A 23,185-nucleotide genomic window follows, 5' to 3' on the forward strand; every position below is an offset into this window, starting at 1 on the left:
TATGTGAGAACCGTTAGCAAATTTCGTAATAGCCTTTTTCTGCCACAACTTTCTTAGAGGAACTGCTCTTGCTGTGATGTTCCCATTTGCACAGGCGTAAGCACCAGTTCTGCTCAGTCAGTCCAAACTCATTTAAACCAAAGAGCTGACACTTGGATCGGCAACACAGAGCTCTAGCATCTGACAAATTTACTTTAAGGACACATTTAAGTAGCCCTTGTTTTCAGGAAAACCCCAAGAGACATGATGCTTTTTTCATTTTATTTTCAAACACTGGTACAAAGTTTGTTCATTTTCATGTTCCCCATAGCATAGAAAAAAGGATGTTTCTCAAAAGAGATTTGCTTCTTTAGTAGTTGAGCTGTTATCTGTCATAACAAGGCTGAAATGCAAGTCTGTGAAAGCTGGAGATGACACACTTATCCTCCAGCATTATACAAAAAACAGTCCGGGTTCATACATTTCCATCTGTGGTTGATTCCAGACCAGATGCCCTGAGCTTTCTTGGGTACATACTTTTTCCCACATGTAATTGCTCAGAAACTCATTGCATGTAGTGAATGGTGGTGCTAGTAGTGACTGGATCAAAGCCTAATATTAACCACAGAAATGCAAAATGCATTTCCACTTCCACAGCATTGTCTAAAGACACAGACACATCTGAGAACAGAATTAATTTAACACCAGAAAAAAACTGGAGAAGAGATGGAGTTAATCTTCTTATAACTGTTAGGGGAAATGATTTTCCAGAACATCCATATAAGAAATGTGTGAAGGAACATCTATGAATTCCTAAAATCTTATAGATTATACCATTTTATGGCAGATACATTGTGCCTAGCAGCAATTCTTTTGAACTGTTTGAATTAGTTTGTATGATGAACCCAGTTAAGAAACTATATTATTTTCATGTATCTTTTAAAAATGTAGACAATATTTACAGTGTGAGATACTATATTTCTGAAAACCAGGGACTTTGGAAATGGGTTAGATTTTCATAGAATCATAGAATCATAGAATATTCCAAGTTGGAAGGGACCCATAAGGATCATCAAGTCCAACTCCTGGCACCGCACAGGTCTACCCAAAATTTTAGGCCATGTGACTAAGTGCACAGTCCAATCACTTAAATTCAGACAGGCTTGGTGCAGTGACTACGTCCCTGGGGAGCCTATTCCAGTGTGCAACCACCCTCTCGGTGAAGAACCTCTTCCTGATGTCCAGCCTAAACTTCCCCTGCCTCAGCTTAACACCATTCCCGCAGGTCCTGTCACTGGTGATAACGGAGAATAGGTCACCTGCCTCTCCACTCCCCCTTGCGAGGAAGTTGTAGACTGCGATGAGGTCCCCCCTCAGCCTCCTCTTCTCCAGGCTGAACAGGCCCAGTGACCTCAGCCGCTCCTCATACGTCTTCCCCTCTAGGCCCTTCACCATCTTTGTCGCCCTCTTCTGGACACCCTCCAACAGTTTAATGTCCTTTTTGTACTGTGGTGCCCAGAACTGCACACAGTACTCGAGGTGAGGCCGCATGAGTGCAGAGTAGAGCGGGACAATCAATTCCCTCGACCGACTAGCAATGCCGTCCTTGATGCATCCCAGGATATGGTTGGCCCTCCTGGCTGCCAGGGCACACTGCTCGCTCATATTCAACTTGCTGTCAACCACAACCCCCAGATCCCTCTCTGTAGGGCTGCTCTCCAGCGTCTCGTCGCCCAGTCTGTACGTGCAGCCAGGGTTGCCCCGTCCCAGGTGCAGGACCCGGCACTTGCTTTTGTTAAACTTCATGTGGTTGGTGATCGCCCAGCTCTCCAATCTGTCCAGGTCTCTCTGCAAAGCCTTTCCACCCTCATCCGAGTCCACAACTCCTCCAAGTTTGGTGTCATCAGCAAATTTGCTCAAAACACCTTCTAGTCCTACATCCAAATCATTTATAAAAACATTGAAGAGGACTGGCCCTAAAATGGAGCCTTGAGGGACCCCACTAGTGACCTGCCAGCCAGATGTGACCCCATTTACCACAACCCTTTGAGCCCTGCCCGTCAGCCAATTGCTCACCCATCGTATGATGTTTTGGTTTAGTTGTATGCTGGACATTTTGTCCAGTAGGATCCTACGGGAAACCGTGTCAAAAGCTTTGCTGAAGTCCAAAAAGATCACATCAGCTGGTTTCCCTTGATCGACTAGATGGGTGATCTTATCATAAAAGGAAATCAAATTTGTTAGGCAGGACCTACCCCTCATGAACCCATGTTGGCTGGGACCAGTGACTGCATTGTCCCCCAGGTGCGCTTCAGTAACTTCAAGGATCATCCTCTCCATAATTTTACCAGGCACTGACATGAGACTGACAGGCCTGTAATTGCTAGGGTCTTCTTTCTTACCCTTCTTGAAAATTGGCGCAACATTTGCCAGCTTCCAGTCCAATGGGACCTCTCCAGATTCCCAAGATCGTTGAAAAATAATTGAGAGAGGTCCCGCGATGACATCAGCCAGCTCTTTGAGCACCCTGGGATGGATCCCATCCGGACCTATGGACTTATATGGATCCAGGTGGAGCAGCAAATCCCACACATGTTCGGGGTTGGTTGGGAGTTTGTCATTCCCACCGTCATGGTCCCCCAGCTCAGGGCACCCTGGGTCCCGAAGCCCATCATCAGTGTTGAAGACAGAGGCGAAGAAGGCGTTAAACATCTCTGCTTTGCCTATGTCATTGTCTGTGAAGAGACCTTCCCCATCTAGTAGCAGACCTATGTTTTATTTGGTTCTCCTTTTTCTGTTCACATATCTAAAAAAAACCTTTCTTATTGTCTCCCACAGACATGGCCAGCTTCAACTCTAGTTGGGCTTTGGCCCCGCGAATTTTCTCCCTACAAACACAAACAGCATCCCTGTATTCCTTCCTCGTTGCCTGACCCTCCTTCCAGCAGCCGTACATTTTCTTTTTTTGCCTAAGCTCCAGTAGAAGATCCCTGGTCAGCCAGGCCGGGCTTCTGCCCCGCCTGCCTGACTTCCAATATTTTGGAATTGCTTGATCTTGTGCTTTTAGGAGGCAGTGCTTAAAGATTGACCAGCACTGGTGGATGCCAATGCCTTCAAAAGCAGTTTCCCAGGGGACCTTGCTGACTAGTTCCCTGAGCCGCCTGAAGTCTGCTTTCCCCATATCCAGGGCTGAAGTTTTGGTGGCAGTTTTCCTTCTGTCACCATAAATTCTAAACTCAACCACTTCATGGTCATTATGACCAAGACGGCTGCCAATTGCCACGTCTCCCACAAGACCCTCTCTGTTCTCCAGCAACAGATCTAGGAGGGCACCTTTCCTAGTTGGCTTTCTTAGCACCTGCACTAAGAAGTTATCATCTAGGTTCTTTATGAACCTCCTGGACTTGCTCGTGTCAGCCGTGTGGTGATCCCAGTTGATGTCTGGCAAGTTGAAATCCCCCATTAGGACAAGGGGAGTTGATCTTGAGGCATCTCTTAGTTCTGCAAAGAATAATTATCAGTGTTGTCATCCTGGCCAGGTGGTCTGTAATAGACTCCCACAACGACATCCCCTTTATTTGTTCGTCCCTTAATCCTTACCCAGAGGCTCTCAACTTTGCCATCACCAACTTGAAGTTCCACACAGTCCAGCCCATGCTTCACATACATTGCCACCCTGCCACCTCGCCTACCCTGCCTGTTCCTCCTGAAGAGCCTGTAACCATCTATTGCAACACACCAGCCACAGGACTCATTTTTTAAAATGATAACCAGCTCAACAAAATTCTTCAACTTAAATAAAATAAAAAATGGTTGTCAAAAAAAAAGGTTAATACGTTTCTTTTAATACATAAATAGTTGAATAGTGAATATAGTAGAATCAATTAAAAAAATATAGCGAATGTTGAGTAGAATCAATTCAGTAATTTTATCTTCATAAATAGCGCTGATGAAGGTGGCAATGAAAGATTATGTTCAGTTGCACTGCCCACATTTCAAAAGGGACATTGAAAACATGGAACACAAATAAATGATGGGTGAGAAAAAAATGCCTTGTATATATAAGAAAGTTCAGTCTCACAGGTTTATCCAAAATAAAACCATCACGACTGTATTGAATGACTGGTGATTGGTCATACTTCCTGAGGGAAAATGATAGCAGAGAGCTCTTTACTCAAGAGAAAAGTCATGCCAAGAAGCTGTGGTTGGATACTAGAATCAGACAGATTTAAATAAGGATTTAGGCACACGATTGATGGTGAAATGGTTATGTATTTGAACAAATTACTATGCAAAATGATGGACTTTTCCTGTCATAATTTCCGATCCAGTCTAAAAGATTTTCTGGAAAACCTGGTTTCAATGTGTACAAGTTGTTGAACATAATACTGGGCTAACTACATAAAAACAGATGTCTCTATCATGCAGAACGTCAAATCATCTAATAAATCTATACAGCCTTCATTTTTATGAATACAAACCAAAAGGAATGAAAGGACCAAATGATGTTGTATGGGGGAATACTGTCATTGATACAGAAAAAAATGCTATACAGTTACATGATTATTAAAATTCTTTGTCTAATTGATTTCCCTATCCAAGTAAGATAAGCAAAAGACCAGTTGCAAAGAAACAGCCTTGAGGACAAAGAACATGGAGGGGGTGCTTGAAGTGCTCGTGCATTTTTTCACTTTTTTAGTTTGCAGTCAGACTTCCTAAATGACTAAAATGCCAAGTCACTGAAGGAACTGGGACAACTTAAAAGAAGGTCTGGAAAGGTTGTCCCAGGCTGAAGCTAGAAAGCAACTATAAGCAAGTTTTATCTACTAAAGGGGTATAATAGGTGCCAAAAGCAATAGATTGAAACACTCCGAGCTTCCCGGCCTTTCACAGATGGACAGGAAAGAATTAGATACAAGTCTGTTTACATGGCTACATGAAATGCTTACCTGCTGCCTCACAAGCAGTTTAGCACCTATCTCCCTTACAGTTGTTTCTTGTTTAACTTATTGCTGGGCTTGTACTTTACCTTACTTTGATTTCTTCAATTGTGAACACTGCAAAATAGTTGATGCCCTACATCTGATAACCACAGTTATCATCAGTAACAATTAATAACAACATCAAGGTACATGAGAACAAGCAAAAAGATTTGAAGAAAAAAATGTGACTGAGGTGAAAAGAGCTTTTCCATTAAAGCAAAGAGAGACAAAAATATCATTTCATAAATATATAGCTATCAGAACAAAGAAGAGAAACAGAATAAGGAATAAAGAAAATACAGGTTTTAAAAGCCACATAAGGTAGTACATTATATGAAATAGTACATGTTAACTATATCGGAAAATTATGTGGTTATTTTGTGTTAGTTCTGTCACATATTCAAGACACTTTTTTTTTTTTTTTTTTTTTTTTATGCCAGTGAGCTAAATGAAAGTGTCACAGTCCAGAAAGGAAACAGGAAAAAAAATCAAGGTTTACTCTGGCACGGCTCAGCGTGGAATCATAGAATCATAGAATCATAGAATATCCTGAGTTGGAAGGGACCCTTAAGGATCATCAAGTCCAACTCTTGATACCGCACAGGTCTACCCAAAAGTTCAGACCATGTGACTAAGTGCACAGTCCAATCTCTTCTTAAATTCAGACAGGCTCGGTGCAGTGACCACTTCCCTGGGGAGCCTGTTCCAGTGTGCAACCACCCTCTCTGTGAAGAACCCCCTCCTGATGTCGAGCCTAAATTTCCCCTGCCTCAGCTTAACCCCGTTCCCGCGGGTCCTGTCACTGGTGTTAATGGAGAAAAGGTCTCCTGCCTCTCGACACCTCCTTACGAGGAAGTTGTAGACTGTGATGAGGTCTCCCCTCAGCCTCCTCTTCTCCAGGCTGAACAGGCCCAGTGACCTCAGCCGTTCCTCGTACGTCTTCCCCTCCAGGCCTTTCACCATCTTCGTAGCCCTCCTCTGTACACTCTCCAACAGTTTCATGTCCTTTTTATACTGTGGTGCCCAGAACTGCACACAGTACTCGAGGTGAGGCCGCACCAGCGCAGAGTAGAGCGGGACAATCACCTCCCTTGACCTACTAGCGATGCCGTGCACACATAGCTATTAGAAAAGGCAAAAGAACTGGAGACTAGAAAGACTGGTGGTTTGCTGTTGCAGGGGAAAGAACTGAAGGCGCTGAGCTCATTACAAGAATTCTTCATGGTCTAACAAATATGCCTTGCTGTGACAGACTTTAGGAGCTCCATTTATTTAGTTTATAAAGATGAGTTCATAGGTGACTCGATTAAAGATTGGAAATACCTGCATGGGGAAGAGAGAACTACAGCAAGAGAGACCTTTAATTTGGCAGACAAAGATACAGCTGGATCAAAAAGCTGGAATTTAGTAATACAAAAAAAAAAAAAAAAACATTAAAAATACAGTAATTTTTCTTTGGAAAGTGAAGGCTAAGCTCTTAGGCTAAGGTTAACCAAGATGGACTCTTTCACAGAAGCTGTGTTTTTGTGTAATTCTTTACTATGAGGGTAGTGTGGCATTGGCACAGGTTGCCCAGAGAGGTTGTGGATGCCCCATCCCTGGAGGTGTTCAACCTGGAGGTTGGATCTTGTTGGTCTGGTGGGAGGTGTCCCTGCCCATGGCAGGGGGGTTGGAACTGGGTGGTCCCTTCCAACCCACACCATTCTATGATTCTGTGATTATTCAGAATTATGCACAAATAAATCACAAAATAAAATATAAAAAAGGGATTGAATTCCTTCTGAAATTACTTCAGAAAGAAAACCAAGAGGAAAAAAACCCTAATGGATAGATTTTTTGAACTAGTCTATCCCACTTCATGAATTCTGGGAAAATGGTGTCATATTTTGGACGTTTTTCTATACTGTGTCCTGCACTGTTTAGCTTAAAACAAAGGTGCAAATGTTGAGTTACATTTCCTAGATTAAATTTATCTTTATTTGATTTGGGCAAGATGTTAATAAGAACTAATGTAAGAAAAAATGATTAAAACTCAAAGTACCAGCTCCCTGGCTCTGCATTGCATCTGAGATCATGTTCTATAATATCTTGCTTAAACATGTCTAGCCCAGCTCTACATAGTTGTTCCAGGCAGGCTATATATTTTCAAAGACTAAAGTAACTGAATTTTCTTTGGAAAAGATCTGCCTTTTAAATCATAATGTCTCTTTCTGTGTTCTAACACTTTTATAGAATCGGAGACTGTTCATATTAGTTCTTTTAATAACGGGAATATAACAGCTACCAGGAAAAAAAAAAAAAGTGTACTTCAGTCCTCTACTGAAAGCAAGACTGTTGCGATCTCCTCTGACAACATGTATCATAACTCTGCTAAAGCCCTGTATGATTTACATCAAGTTGCTAGCATTAAACTTGCCATTGGCTTCATTTCTAATCCTTTATCTTTTGCCAATCACAGCAATTGAAATTGATCAGTTAGATCTTCTTTTTTATGGGAGCAAGATAGGAAGGTTAATGACTCGTGGAGTTTTATTCTTTCAGGTATTAGGCCAGGTACTCCACTTGAATTCTGAAAGCCCATAAGTGTATGCTTGAATCCACCCCTATGCAGAACATTAAGCAAATGCTTCAAGAGTTGTTCAGGACTGGGATGCTTTCACATATCAGTGCCTAGGCCATTTATTGAAAAGGGAAGGATGTTATATACAAGAGAAAACCTTAGATATTGACTCAAAGACATGGCATATCTGGCAAGAAGCCTCCCTATGCTCTGCAACAAACAAACTAAAGACGAGGAACTGCTCGAGTCTAAAAACTCCCAAATCGGTTACCATTTGATTTGCAGCAGCAAATCAGAAAGGTCTTATGCTACCAATATATTTATTTGCATGTATGTAAATAGATAAACAGGGTTACTTTAGTTGGATTATACCCTTGAATTATAATAGGACTCTTCCATTTCAAGGACTTGTCAAATCCATCATCACGGACCTCTCTCTTAACCTTTCAGTTCTGCCAAAACTCAAAGTGAAATTCAGTAAGGCTCATTAAGGTTAAAGTCAAAAAGTCTCCTAATGCCCAGGACACATTACAGCTCCTCTTATATTTTTTTTTTTTTTAAATTAAAATACTAGTTCACAGGGCTTGCAGTTCCCTCAAATGAACTGTAATAATCCTCCACCAGTGCCACACTGAAGGAAAGGAGTCAGTGTTCAGAACCTACTTTCTGTAGACACCTTACAAAATACTAGACAGTATTATTCTTATGAATCTGTAGGTACAGTAATTTGTTTTGCAATCAGCAGAAAGATACTTCTCATTTTTTCTTTTAACAAACATTAGAAGACTTCTAAAATGAGTTAAATTCCAACTTTAGTATGTCTCATTTTATTATGCACTGTGCTTTAACAGTATAGTATGCATAGTAAGAAGACATACAATTGTAGAAATACATTTTATTTTAAAATTTATTTCACTATATATAGGCTAAGCCATTAATAATGTGCTGAGAAACAAGTAAAGGTACTTGAAAATTGGATTTTTAAATAATTATGAAGATTTAGATACAGTGGTACCCAGCCACTTCAGAGTACTGGGAGAGATATATAAGCTGTAATGATTTTAAAAATTTGTTATAAAGGTGTGGAGATCATCTACATCACATTTATTAATCCCTAATCAAATACCTTACAGACATTTCTGTTAATACCAGACAGAGACACTTCTTTTTCACTTCTTAATTAATTGATATTCCCTGACATCTCTATGTTAGTTTCATGGAATACTTTTTTCTCCATTTTAGATGCTTGCTGTCTGTCTAGACTTCTATAATCTCTGGAAGCAGTGCTTCAAGATTACCCAGATGTTCTAGTACGACATTCACTCTTGAGAGTTCACATGGGGAAATTTGTGGTTAGCTCTTCCTAAAATTTGCAGTATTTATGAGGAAAATAAAAATATCTCATATAAACACTCAATTCATGAGAAATCCAACATATATGCTCAAATTCATTCTATTCAGGACAACAATAATTTACATACTATCTGATTTTAGTACTTTCTGACTTGGTAGATGCATAAGTGCTCTCCTGACCAAAGGTACTTGGCTGATCAGGTGTAAAAAGGGCCAGATATTCCATATTCAAAGTTCATGATGTATTATCTATCATCATTAATTTCCTGAAGGACAGAGTTAGAACCGGTCCTTTTATGTAGTGTTATTCTTGAAAATCATGCTACACTACTTAAGAAAGTGAAGAATAACATTAATTTTGATAGTGTATAAGAACTGTAAAACTGATATCAGTTTTCAGTGTCTAAACGCATTGAAAACATGGGTGTAAATTTGTACTGCAATATATTAGAGATGTCTGTGTAGGAATCCTGTTATTACTTAACACCCACATATGTTGTAAACTAATAACGGGATTTGTGTTGAGTCTTCTGTACACCGTTCAGAAAATTTACCCTACATCCTCCACTTTACCCTTTAGAAATTTAATCAAGCATCTGCCATTTCATATCCTTCTCAAAATCCTTTATTTTGCTGCAAAGAGTCCAGATTATACTATGATTATTAGGAGAAACAGGTTGCATCTCAGATTAGTTTACCTCATAAATAATCTCTCTGTTAACTTCTGAAAATAAAATAAATTCACTGTGTGTGCATGTACATGCTTAGGGAGATAGGAGTAAAGAACAAGAGAAGGGAAAGAGATAAAAAGGAAAAAAAAATGTTTTTATTCATGTGTATGAGTACCACCAAGACCTACATTAAAACTTTCTTCTAGTGAACCAGTCTGGAAACACTTGATTATTTGACTAACCAGATGAGTAATCTAAAAGGTGAACTTCTGGGATAGTCTAGGGGCTATTCAAGACTTGCTGCCAAAATACTCTGCACCTCTTTATGCAGCAGACACGCCTGGGTTTGCATGGCTGCACAGGCTCCCATTCCCATCTTGCTGGATATAGTCATGACCAGGTATGGCCACAAATCCTCCCCATGTAAATTTTCACTGTTCTCAAAACAGCAGTCATGTAAGAAAGGGCTTCCACTTCTCTACACGCTATGGAGAGAATGCAAGAAAATTATCTACTGAAAACCATAATGATAATTTAGAAGTCAATGAGACTTAAGTACAAGCAGCTGTATTACTATGGTGGGTGACATGATCCAGAGAGATGAACAAACACCTGCTACCCACCTCGCAGCATATTGTTAGACTTAATTAGGCAATGTTGAAAAGCACTTTAAAATTCACTGAAAAAAGGGCAAGTATTATTAATTTTTATTATAATTATCATAATTATCTCTATTATTGTTACACGAGATGCAGTGTGTGAGAAGGCACAAGATTGCAACAAGTAGTGCTGTTGCTAGAAGATACAAAATATCAATTTATTTTTGAAATTCTCTAAATTATAACCATATATACACCATCAATTTGGCTAATGTCTCATTTTAGTCTTTGGTAAAATATTACTTCTCTGATATTTCACACTGCATGCATGCATGCTAGTTTGGTCTTGGGCTGTCTTTTGGAGACAGTCTTTTAACTACTTATGAAAAGAAACCTTATCAAGACTGAATTCACATGCAGTCAGTATGTATAGGACCATCACAGGAAATGAATTCTACATTTTAGAAGAGTCCTCCAAAAGCAGCAGTAAAATTCAGTGTTGCCACAGACACCCATACCACTCCCTGAGTGACACAGCTTTCATTCTTCATACTGTATTACAAAACCACAATTCTGCCATAACCAGCACTCATTATTTCAGGCCATCTGGCTTACTGATGAAGGGAGCAAAAAATGTTGTATCACCACAGAGGGGATCCCTGAAGCCAGAAGAGGCCTGGGCATCTGAGACCATTTGTGTGGGGTATGTTGAGGCCCCAGGAGCCTTCCCTTTGGCAGGGTCAGACCTGCTGCTCCATGGGACGTGGCTGGACTGTCTGAGGCTACAGGGTAGGAACACATTGTCAGTCATGTCAACTCAAACATCAAATCTCCCTGAGGACCAACTTGTTAATGATGATTGCCAGCTAGAGGTCTTGAGCAGCTTGGCATACATGACCAGAGCAGGACCTTTGGGACCACTGCAAGAAAGCAGTTGTGGTAAATGCTCAGCTTTCCTTACGTCTGGCTGAGGACAGGGAGCAAGGTGGGAAGGAGGCCAGGGTTACTGACCATGTCTGGGGGCATACAAAGAATGACAGAGAGCAAGCTAGAACAAGCAGGGCACAAGCTACACAGGGGAACAACAGCTTCTGTACCTGGCAGGCTCCCATTACCAGCTCACCTGACTGGACATCCAGAGAACGGGGCCGCATAACAAAAAGCTATGTTGCAGATCAGGTTTCTGCCAGCCAGGAACAGAAAGTGAGACCAATAACCCCAAATCGTACACACTTATGACCATCAAAATGAGACAAACATCTATAAACTGTGCACAGGCATAAGCTGCCAGGCATCACCTCTGCATGGGTCAGAGAAAAATTACTTCTCTTAGTTACATTCTGCTCCTCAGGAGGAAAACATAGTCATTTCTACAGAATCTTGAAACAAATGACTGCAGCTGCCAGAGACAGCACTTGCTGTTTTTACAGAGCACCATTCTGGAAAAGAAGCAAACCTGCCACCTACCTTATATGTCCTTCATTCTCTCCCTGCTTTTTCTCCTGATGACACATCCACTATGGTCCTACCAAGGTATCACTCTTCTGGCACCATTTCTTTATTTCACCAGCCTAGGAAGCAGCTAATTGAGGTTGAGCTACACATGAACCAAGTTGCATCTCTGTGAGAGCATATTTAAGAGGGAAAAAATCTGCTGCACAGCAGCAGCAGGGAGATGGATGAGAAGATGTGTAAAAAACAGCCCTGCAGATGCCAGCATCAGTGAGGAAGGAGAGCTGGAGGTGCTCCAGGCATGCAGCAGCAGTTCCCCTGCGGCCTGTGGAGAGGCCCCTGGTGGAGCAGGCTGTCCCCCTGCAGCCCATGGGTCCCACGTGGAGCAGATCTCCATGCTGTACAGAGCCATGTGGGAGCAGTTCTTGAAGAGCTGCTGCCTGTGGGCAGCCCCCGCCGGATCAGTTCGGGAAGGAGGGCATCCCGTGGGAGGGACTCCACGTGGAGCAGGGGCAGAGATTAACCGTGAAGGAGCGGCAGAGACGAAGCCTCAGGGACTGACTGCAGCCACCATTCCCCTGCACTAGAGTTTAGCTATACATCAGTGTGCAACCACCACAGTTATCCTACACAGGAGTGCTCCTAGTCAGCTTCAGTGGAGGTGAGGCCAACCCAACCTGTCACAGGATTTGTTTGTTCTGAGAAGTGTGAATACAAGCTGTTCCATATCTTCCACTACAGCAAGGGAAATCTCTCTTGTATGAAACTCTATGGCATGAATCCCTTTAACCACTGCTTTTCTTATTCTCTAATGCCTTTATTCTCTAAAACTTTAATATCATTTGATAATGGTATTAAATAATCAAACTTTTCCAATCGGTTAGCATAGCATAACTCCAGGCATTTCATGATTTATGCATATATTTTCCTAGAAATCATAAAGTATGGTACTTCGAAAAAGGATTCCATCCATTCTCTTAAAGTACCCCACAAATAACCTGTTCTCTATTGCACAACTGTTTGTGTTTGTTACCAGGCTCGTTAATGAAAAGCATTGTATACTTGGCAATAGACGTATTGTGGGAGCATCTACCACAGATATGTTACAGGAAATGTTACGTAGCTATTGTGAAAGCCTGCCTGTTACTACCTGTTACTTTCTCCTTCAACTGAATAAATAAGTATAGCAGATGCATTATCTGTGGAGTTCTCTAAACTAATATTTTTTTCAAATGTGTTTTATTGTGTTTCATTATCTTAGAACCACAGAATGGTTTGAGTTGAAAGGGACGTTAAGGATCATCCAGTTCCAACCCCCTGCCATGGGCAGGGACACCTCCCACCAGACCAGGTTGCCCAAAGCCCCATCCAGCCTGGCCTTGAACACCTCCAGGGATGGGGCATCCACAGCTTCTCTGGGCAACCTGTGCCAGTGCCTCACCGCTCTGAGAGTAAAGAATTTCTTCCTTATATCTAACTTAAACCTACTCCCTTTTAGTCTAAAGACATTATCCCTTGTTCAGTCACTATGATCCCTGACAAGGAGTCCCTCTCTAGATTTCTTGTAGGCCCTCTTTAGGTACTGGAAAGCCACTTAAGGGAGTAGGCTAGTCCTTAGTACCTAAAGCTAATCCTTATTAGCAGGCTTTGTGCACAGAATCTTATTCCTTCTAGGTGTAATCATCATCAAAATGTCTGCATTCCAGGGTCTTACAGTAGGATTTCTTCCCAGTTGGCAAGGTCTTGAATTTTTTGCTCCTGCCTAAAGAATGATACAAAATTATGAAAATTTCCTTAGAAGTCAAACAATGGCATAACACTTTGGAGTGAAACACACAGATTCACACTGTTGGTATAAGCTGGAAAAGTACATAGTGTGGTATCTTCATTACACCAAGTTATGTATGATCTTAGCTTTACTAATAATGACACAAATTGTACTGGGGATGTGTTTCAAATACAAGTTTTCAGCCAGACATCTCAGGAGGTGGAAAGCAGTAGGAATTCCTTTTACCACTCAGAGATATCTTTTATAACTGAAAATAGGAAATGTCGTCTAGCATCTGTAGAGTGGAAATAAGGAGATATACCTTCTCAATAAAATATCCATATAGTGTGAACTATCTTGTCCTAATCCCAAGTTTAGACATCTAGATGGAGCTACCAAGAAAGGACAGCTTCTGTAGCTGAACTTGGTTGGATTAAATGTCTATTTAGCCTATGATACTGCCTCTAGAAATGGCTAATAATGATTATTTGACTAGTAAAGACAATCTGAATGGAGAATAAAAACAGAATAGAGTGATATTTCCTACAGTGGCAGTCACTCATCCCAGCTACCTGAGACATGAGGATTTTTTTGAGCCAAAACTGCTTCTTCACCATGTACTTGAACTTTTAAAAATTATTTTATTCCTTTACTTCATAAGTGCACTTTGACATACATAGCATTCTGGTTCAAAGAGTTCTGTAACTTTATCACATTGTGCAAAAAAGTATTTCCATGTCTCATAAAATGAGACAAATTGGAAAGAAAGTTTTTCAAGGCTGGAATTCAGGTAAAAAACTGTATGCTCAGAATGAAGTATGTAATAAAATAGTCTAAAATTACATATCAGAACTTGTCCAGACCATTCAGCTACAAATATGTACCAACAGACTGCTAGTTTATCTTTGTGTTGTGATTCTGGTATCACCTTTCCAGCAAAATTAGTCCTATCTATGCTGATGCATATTCATAGCTGTGATAGATATTTCTGAAATGTAGAGTTCTTTTAGCTTTACAACAATTAAAATTACTTTGAAAATCAGATTTCCTTTCCTAATTATGTACCTATCTAAACCTAATCTATCTGATTTTGTAATGATTTTGACTGTGAGATTACAATAGCTATGTATTAATGTAGCAACTGATATAAACAGTAGTCGGCTGGGTTTTAGTAATGACAAATTATGCACAGATAGAAGTTTGGTAATATATTCAAAAAATATATTAACGGGTTGACTATAAGGTCTTTTTGAGCAAAGAGTTTCCAAAAACCCAGTTTCTGCAACTGTCATCACTATTTGCAATACTTCCTGGCAAGACAAAGTCAGTATAGATGCCATTTGATATAGAATAGTCATACTTCTGAAAAAAATTATGTTGTCATAAATTGGTTGTAGCAGTATTTCATATCCTCCCAGACAAGTTCTGTAAAGTGAAACTGAAGTGAAGCTCTTCATCTTCAAATGTGCTTTTGATGGGCTAATGTTTCACCAATATTGGTGAAAAAAGGTGGGGAAAGGGCAGTGTGTATCCCAGTGCTCTGAGTTACTCACCCTACAGCCCCCATACCAGCTGTTTGCTAACCAGAGCAAGCAGCAACCCCTATCCCAAAGCCATTTTTCATCAAGTTCTGCAGCTGCTTTTCCTCCCTGCTGAAAATCTGTGGAACTGTTCCTGCTGCAGATGTTCCTATTAAGATTTTTTTATTATTTTTTTTATTTTTTTTTACTTTAAAGGCATTCCAAAATATATTTCTCTTTCTGTGATTCAGGTTCTTGGAGAACATGCTTGAAGAAGTTTACATTCAACAGTTGCCTTCGCTGTTGGTTTGTGTGTGTGGTTGGTTTTTGTTTGTTTTTTAAGAATTCAAGGCTGTCCATTTTCATTTGCTGGCTAATATATTTCTCTCTCCAAAAACAGAAGCTAATATCTTTGCCATAGTATGGACCTCACTGTTAGAAAAAGAAAAGCCAACTAAATCATGTAAAGAAATCAACCTCACTCTTTCGTCAACAGATTTTTCAGTTAAACAGCTTCAAATGTAATGTAAACAAAACTCCATGACAAATTTATCATCTGCCACAATGCATTATTTAGATCAATGCACTGCAAGTGTGTGTGGGAAAAGTTGGATAGTAGTTATTTTTCCCCACAGAAATTACGGGAATATATGTTAAAATAAACACATTTCTAAGAGAGGAATTTATTCCCGATGCCTTATACTCAGTGATAAATGTCAAAATGGAATAATGCTTGATATTGTTACATAGCATCAGTAAATCTTAAACAAAACCTTAAACTGAAAGTTCAAGTTGTATTAGATTACCACCACAATACCTACATATCAATAATGTTCCTATGACTAAAGTATTAAAAGTTCTGAAAATAGATCAAATCACATCAATACAGACTTGCAGGTCACATTTCCTTCAACATACATAGCTGAAAAGAACTTCAAAATTAATACCAAATTAATTGGAATCTGTCATAACCTTTATTATGAAGGAATAGATGAATGTAGAATTAAAACTAAACTTTCAAGACAACCGTTGTCTTCAGCCACGTTGCCTTGAAACCTAAAATAAATTTTAATCTGTGATGATTAAGAGTTTGACGCTTGATTGTCAAACTCTTACCCTGTAAGTCATGGATCTTTCAAGCAACATCTCTGTCTTTTAGGTATTGCATCAGATGTTACCTTAAATAATACATAAAACAGAGAGTTATATCCTCCTCTTACACCCATTAGATGCACAGGACAAACAGAAAGTTAACAGATAATTTTTGAATGAGAAGAATCTAAACTTCTAGCCTGTCCTTCGTGAAACTGCTTCATAATGAGAGATCTGTATTTTGTGATGTTTTCTCAGTTAAAAATTTTGACGAGTCCAAACTTTAAGCCAAAATAAACCCCACCCTGATAATACCTACAGATTTGTGCCTACTTTGTACAGAATATTTAGCAGATAGTATTGTTTTTGTTAAGCAGGATTAACTTTGTAGCTGATTAACATCATTTGAAAAAAATAATAATTCTGAACTGTGCTCCTGCTTTTGCTAACTTGAAGGTAAATCTGTCCCTGATAACCACTTGCACGATGAGGAAAAAGGAAATGCTGTAAACAAGGAAGTATTTTTGAAAAGGCTCTTTGGTCACCCTATGTCTGTGTAAATGTTCATTATACAGGCCTTATAAGCAACACTGGTGTTATGAGCACTGTGCAATAAGGTACCACAGTTTCCTGTGTTGTACATTTAAAGGCAGCACCTAAAATCACCTCTTTTGTACCTAAAGCGTATTGTTCCTTGCTTATGCACAAATTCAGGAAATTTTAGGGTGCTCTGCTAATACATTCTTGCTCCTTACCAATACTGAAGTTATATTCACTTTTTTTTTTTTTACTTGGATGTTGAACATCTATGCATTTTACTCCAGTAGTTAAACACATGGAAAAATGTGAAAATGAAAAACTGGAGAATACAAAGATTCAACACCATCCACAGGAAGGTGTAAGTGTACTTCAGATTTTATTTCTGCCAACGGAGTAATATGTAAGGCAGAACATAGAAGCCTGCACTCATTTTTCTCAGAGGGTGGCAGTGGCATATTTTTCCCAAATCACTCAACCTTTTACTGATAAAGGTTCTGATTAATAATAGTTTAGGTGTCATTTTTTCAACTAAGAAACAAACAGTTTTTCAGAAACTGTCAGAAACAAATAGCATTATTTGTGGCATAAAAATAGGGCATTGTTATTTAGAAAATATGCTCTATTAAGTTTGAGTAATACAGATAGTAATATTGTGAATAGAATGAATCGTCTTCTAACGTTGCTTAGGAGACTCAAATTATGACCAGCTTGAGCAGGGATTTTCCAGGCATTGCAGATCGAAACAGAACTTTTTTCTACCTCCTTTCTTCCCTGATAATGATGTAGCTATACTTTATTTTTGTTTATAAGGGAAGTTGCAAAGCACCAAACGGAGTCAATGCAAGCATGTATTTGTAGCCATGACTGTAAACCTTTTGCTAGTTACCTTCCATTGACAGATCTTACAAGCATGGATTTTAAGCTGAAGAAAATGTACAGGTAATCTAACCAGCAAAAAATTAATACCTTTAGAGTGTGATCACCTGTTTAGTTTGCATGAGTGTGTGTGTATGCGTGTATGTGTTTTTGGTAACTAATTACAGCTCATATAGTATCTAATTTAAGGAACTTGTAACTGGTGCTGTACTGACAAAACAAAACAGAACTTCTTTTTCCTTATGTATTCATTTGAATCTTATTTCAAAAAGTAGAGGGAATATGATTTCTTTTTTCAAAAAAGCTATCAGTATAGAAAGTATAAAATGAACTTAATAGGTACTTCCTCTTTAAAATCACAATTAAATCCCAAGATCCTTCAAACCTTAATTTGCATATCATTTATTGTCCATCTGTTCTATTTCCAGTTTCTTCTTTACCATCTGGTTTTCTAATGCTGAATCTACCACACAACTTTATCTACATGTAAGGCCTCTAAACTGTAACTGATTGAATAATATGTATTATAAAATAAATATGCTTAGACTTTCTTGAAGACCTAACTCACCGCTGAACACTAATTACACACCCTAAATCACCCAGTGTAGCTGGTAAGGTGAACAATGACTGTAAAGGTGACTCCTGAAATGGATGGAAGAGAAGAAAGAGCTAGACCAAAAGACATACCCAAAGAAATCAAAGCTGGAGTCTGAGTAAAGTTATGAAAAGAGAAATCCTGCAGCAAGTTCAGAAGAATGGAGAGGAAATCTTATGGTCCCAGAATGTGTGACGCCATGCAATAGGGGAAGCAGTAGCAGCTGGTGCATGTTAAACAGCACTTTACTCTGCAATTGGTCCAAATAATTTTAACAGGATACTTCTATTCACTGGTGTCTCATATTCTGTCCTTGGTAATGTATCCAGCAATTTTGCCTCTTCATACATCCCAGGACTCTTAGACTGTTGTAGTTGTTCAGCTCAGCTGTTCTGTTTTTCGTCCTTCTAACCGTTCCATGCTTTTCTCAACAGGCACTCTAACTCTGTCAATTCAACAGCTGCTACAAACACTTCTGGTTTTGGCACCGTACCCCAATGGTTTCAAGAGGGTTACTTGAAGAGTAGGTAGGTCAGAATCAGCATTTCTGTAAAATATGACACGCGTGTGATCTTATATGATCTTTATGGGCAGGGCTGAAGAGAATGTTCTGAATTCAGTGGGTTCTGAAAATATACCCTGATTTTGCCCGTTATATTTTCAGGCTCATTGAACAGATCATTTCTATGAATCTACTCATGCAAAGAGGGGCCAGTCATTGTAGAAGTGGTGTAAAATACATTATGTGCCTGGCTGGGTATGTAAATAGGTGATGGGATATTGAACACAATGACAAACTGCCTTTCTAGGATTTCAAATGAAAATAAAGCTTTTTAGCTCTGAATTCAAAGCAACAAAACACCAGCCTAGTAGATAGCTATTCACTGTAAAAATACTTGAGAAATAAAAGAGCATTATAAAGATTTAAATGTCTGGAGTTTTCACAGCAAAAATTTAAGGGAGACAATCAGAAAACTCACAATTTAGACATTAGTAATGTTTTACACAATTAGGTCAATTAGACAATCCAATAATTTTTGAAAAGCCATTTAGGATCCAAAATCTGAGAAAAATAAGAGATGTGACAGGGTAAAAATGGCTTTTAAATGAAGTATATAAGATATGGGGGGCCTACTGTTTTTGTTAAACTCAGTTTAACCAACACATTTAGAAGAGTTTATTCCAATTTTATCTGTCTGGTTCTGGCCATATCTAGATGGTTGTGAATACCTTCTGATAATCCAGGTCTCTGTCAGAAAGATTTTTTGAAATTTTAAATTCTTGCACTTCTTAAATTTCAAGACCAGAATTCTGTCTAGGATATCTGTGGTTTACACTGTGATGCAGATGTGCAACGCCAACGCAGATTCTGACACCAAATCTTCATTAAATATTTTGACCTAGTCAAATTCTTCTGTTGGAGAACTCCAGGTGTAATGTAACTCACCAGGACACAAATCTGGAGCAATATCAGATTCCAGATTTAAACAAAGACATGGTTTCATGAAGTTAATGAAGTGACTCATGAAAGGACTCTGATTCTCAGATTACATTCCCTACTCAGAAGTGTGTCACAACATAAAGCAAAAAGCTTTTGAATGCTCTGAAGGACATTCTCAGATCTCTCTCCTCTGCCTCTATCATTGTAAAAGCGCTACTATTAAAACAAACAAAAACAAACAAACAAAAAACAAACAAACAAACACAACTCTTCCTGTTCCTCACTGCAATATCTCACTAATAAATTCCACTTAATTGTCTCAAAAATGAAGTTAAAACTGCTCAGGGTAGGGGAGGGGAGGGGAGGGGAGGGGGGGGAGGGGAGAGAGATTGCTGTGATGCGGCTGTGGTGCCTGTGACAGCACAGAGGGTGAGTCACAGCGGGGGAGCTGTCATCAGGGCCAGCAGCAGGCAGCGCCACCACACTGTGGCCTGGGCCATCGGTGAGTGCAGCTCGCACTTCCTGCAGGCCATGGCTCGGCTGATCTTCCTCGCCCTGGCTGTGCTGGGCATTGCCCAGAAGCCGTGGCTGGTGGATGATCACATGGATGCGGATGTAAATGAGAGAATGCAGCAGCATGCAGAGCAGCTGATTGAAGGCATGGCTCAGCTGCTGCATGAGATGGAGGAGAGGAGCCAGGAGCAGAGCGGGGTGGCCCTGGGAGCCCTGCTCTTCACTGCCTTGCAGCAGTGGCAGCTCTGGACCTTTACTGACCTCCTTGTCCTGCTCTTTGGGCTCCGCCAGTGGCTCAGGAAAAGGAGACATGGGCCAGGCAGCAGCAGCAAGCAGGGCAGCTCCACAAGGAAGGAGAAGGAGAAGGAGAAGGATGAAGACGACGGCGACACTGATGACACCTGGGATCTGGGAAGGGTTTGGGCCGATCGCACCCAGTGGCCAGCACCGTACATGGCCGACAAGTGCAAGGTGGTGGAGGAGCTGGTGGATGAGCTTCTTGGTGCCTGCAGAAGACTCTCCAGGAAATCTCTCTTCAAGCCACGTCTGCAGCCGGCCATTGGTGTGGGCTGCCTCTACGAAGGCTGGAGTGCCCAGCAGGACAACATCCTCTACTGCCTGCTCATGCCCCTGAGGCCTCCGCCCGGGCACGCCTTCCACCTTCCCACCGGGGGAGACGCCAGCGAAGAACCCCGGCCTGCGCGTGGAGCTGGAGTGCGCCTGCGCGAGGGAGCGGCTGGTGGGTGACATGCTGTGCTTCCTCCACCACCCCGAGGACAAGCTGAGGAGAAGACAGGAGCCCAGCCTGCTGCGCACCCTCTGCACCGGCTCCTACCTGGATGTGGAGGAAACCACCCGCTGGTTCCAGGCCTTGGTGAAAGCAGCCTGGGAGCTTCTGCCGCAGTCACGCCACTGCCGCCAGACGGTGCTGCCCTCCCACCGCTCCTGCAAGCTCAGGCTGGCCAATGCCTCTGAGAGCACCCTCTCCATTGAGATCACGCTTGGGGTGCGGCTAGATGACTCTGACACCTTCCTGAGCCTGGAGTAGCCGCGGCCAGCTTCACCAGCAGCACGGCGCCGCCAAAGAGCTGCGCTGTGGCAGAGATGCAGTCTGTTGGGCACACGGCCAGGCATGCCCGACCCCACAGCTTCCACCTCAAACATCTGCAGACCTGCGCCCATATGCTGGTGGGCAAAGGTTTTCCCCCCATGCCCTGAAGACGGCTGTGATTCACCACCTGACAGCCACAGCCCTGGCAAGTCTGGCAAAGGAAAGATTGCCCCCTGCGCCTGGATGACCTCCTGCGGCGCCTCTGCTGCTGCCTGGAGAAGAAACACCTTGACTGCATCCTCGAGAGGGAAGGCAACGAGAGGGTACCTGAGGAGATGGATGGTGTTGTTCCTGGCCTCCCAAACAGCTGGACTGCTCAACCTCTTCCAGGCAGTGACCACCCAAACTCTTGGAGAGAGCCCGTTCCTTCCAGGAGATTCATCCTATACATTGATGCCAGTAAACTGCTTGTGTGAACAAATGCTCTGACCGTGTCTGCGCAGCACTTTGTGGGGGAACATGGGCACAGGGTGCTGATTGCACTGCTGCCGCAGAATAGGGAAGTGTTTTTCTGAACTGACTGGCTGAGGTTGGAAGGGATCTTTCGAGATCACTTCGTCCATCCCCCCTGCTTCAAGTAGGGCCACCTAGAGAAGGCTGCCTAGGACCATGTGCAGATGGCCTCTGACTATCCCCAAGGACACCACGCCCCCTCTGGAGAACTTGTGCCAGTGCTCAGCAACACTCACAGTAACATACCCATTTCCTGACATTTTGGAGACAAAACCTCCTGTGTTTCTGTTTGTGTCCACTGCCTCGTGTCCTGTCACTGGGCACCACTGAAAAGAGCCTGCCTTTGTCTTCTTTACACCTTTCCCTCAGGTCCTTTCCTGCAAAGCTGCTTTCCATCTCATCGGCCTCCAGCTCACACTGGTACCTGGGTTTTTGCCTCCCCAGGTGCAGGACTTTGCACTTCCCCTTCCTGAACTTCTTGAGATTCCTGTCAGGCCATTTCTCCAGCCTCTTCAGTTCCCTCTGGATGTCAGCACATCCTGCTGGTATATCACATACTCCTCCCAGTTTTGTGTCACCTACAGGGTCTTTAAGAACACACTCTGTCCCATCGTCCAGATTATTAATGAAGCTGTTGAAACAGGACCCCAGTTATGCTGCTAGTTATAGGCCTCCAACAAGACCTCGTGCCACTGATCACTGCCCTCTGGACCTGGCTGTTCAGTCACTTTTCAGTCTACCTCACCATCTGCTCATCCAGCCCATTCTCCATCATTTTTGATATAAGCATTCTATGGGAGACAGTGTTGAAAGCCTTACTGAAGTCTAGGTAGACAATCTCCACTGCCCTCCCCTTGTCTATCAAGCAGTCATTTCATCACAGAAGTTTATCAAGTTCAGCAAGCATGACTTCCCCTTGGTGAATCCATGCTAACTACTTCTGATGGCTTTCTTGTCTTTCATGTGCCTGGAAATGGCCTCCAGGGCTAGTTGCTCCACAACCTTGCCAGGGATCTAGGTGAGGCCAACTGCACTGTAGTTCCCTGGGTCCTCTTCTGAAGGCCACAGGACCTCCCGGCAGCATCCATCTGCTCCAGCACGGCACCCTCCACAGGCTGAAGCCTGTATATCTGCTCTGTGGCAGTCCTCTCTATGGGCTACTGTGACAGAAAGGAAATGGAGAAGAAAGGAAAATGGAGAAAAAATTATAGAAGGTGAAACGAAAAGGTTGAAGAAAAGCAAAGAGAGCAGGAAAGAAGGAGAAGAGAGAGGGAATGCTGGCTGTGGTGCCTGTGGTAGTGTGGGGGAGGGACTGCCACCAGGGCCACCAGCAGGCAGCAACACTGCACTGTGGCCTGGGCCACTGGTGTCAGGTGAAGTCTGCACTGGATGAGGGACAGGGCTCAACCTGCAGTGGTGGCCCCACCACACCACAGAGAAACAACAATAAAAAGCTGCCAAGGAGAGGGGATTGATAACAAAAGCTTCTACACCAAGCTCATTTTGGTGGCAGCCACATCTGGGGTTTCATTTTGGACGTGGGCACTGTCTAGGGTTAGGCTTATAGAGTTTTGCAAGAGAGAAAGCCCAGAGCCCCAGTCATTGTGGGGCTACGAAGCAGGTGCAAAGGATCCCCAGGGCTACCAAAAACTTTCACTCCTGGCCACTTTTGCGGGATCC

At 41.8% G+C, this 23,185-nt stretch overlaps 1 pseudogene; it reads left to right on the forward strand.

Moving 5' to 3' along the window:
- Positions 1-19,784: 19,784 nt before the first annotated feature.
- Positions 19,785-20,989, forward strand: LOC136791364 (inositol 1,4,5-trisphosphate receptor-interacting protein-like 1; annotated as a pseudogene).
- Positions 20,990-23,185: the final 2,196 nt, after the last annotated feature.

The sequence above is a fragment of the Anser cygnoides genome, chromosome 1, assembly GCF_040182565.1.
Source record: "Anser cygnoides isolate HZ-2024a breed goose chromosome 1, Taihu_goose_T2T_genome, whole genome shotgun sequence".
NCBI classification, from domain to species: domain Eukaryota; kingdom Metazoa; phylum Chordata; class Aves; order Anseriformes; family Anatidae; genus Anser; species Anser cygnoides.